We start from the raw sequence: 543 nt of genomic DNA, 5'->3' as shown, positions 1-543 counted from the left end.
GTCAGTGAGAGTGATTTTGTGCCTCTTTGGGATGGCACCACAAGGCGTCGTTCACTTGTAGAACGGAAGCTTCTGGAGGGCACATAAATTTGAACTAGTGGGTTTACGTATATTGGTGCAGCGCCAGTTGTTGTAGGCAAACATCAGTATCTTGAATTTGATGCAAGCAGCTACTGGTAGCCTGAGTGTTGAAGGTGATGGTCCTTCATCCAGCTAGAAATGTCTCTCAGACAGGCTGCAATGCGAACAGCTACCGTCGGATCATCTGGTTGTAATGAGAAGTAGAGCTGAGTGTCATTAGCATAGCAGTGATAAGAAAAGCCATGCTTCTGAATGAAAGATCCTAATGATGTGAGTACTGAGGATTTGGAAGCTGCTCTTGCCAGTCTCAGGGCTTCAGTAACTGAGAGCAGGGCCGTCTCAGTTGAGTGACCGCTTTTGAAGCCAGATTGGTTGTTGTCCAGGAGGTTGTTCTGTGCAAGATGTTCTAAGCAAGATGTTAGAGTGGAGCAGAGAGTGTCAGTAGCACTGTTTGTGTGCAGA

Source organism: Sinocyclocheilus rhinocerous, unplaced genomic scaffold (assembly GCF_001515625.1).
Source record: "Sinocyclocheilus rhinocerous isolate Xijiao unplaced genomic scaffold, SAMN03320098_v1.1 scaffold888, whole genome shotgun sequence".
Lineage (NCBI taxonomy): Eukaryota > Metazoa > Chordata > Actinopteri > Cypriniformes > Cyprinidae > Sinocyclocheilus > Sinocyclocheilus rhinocerous.
This window is presented reverse-complemented; position numbering follows the sequence as displayed.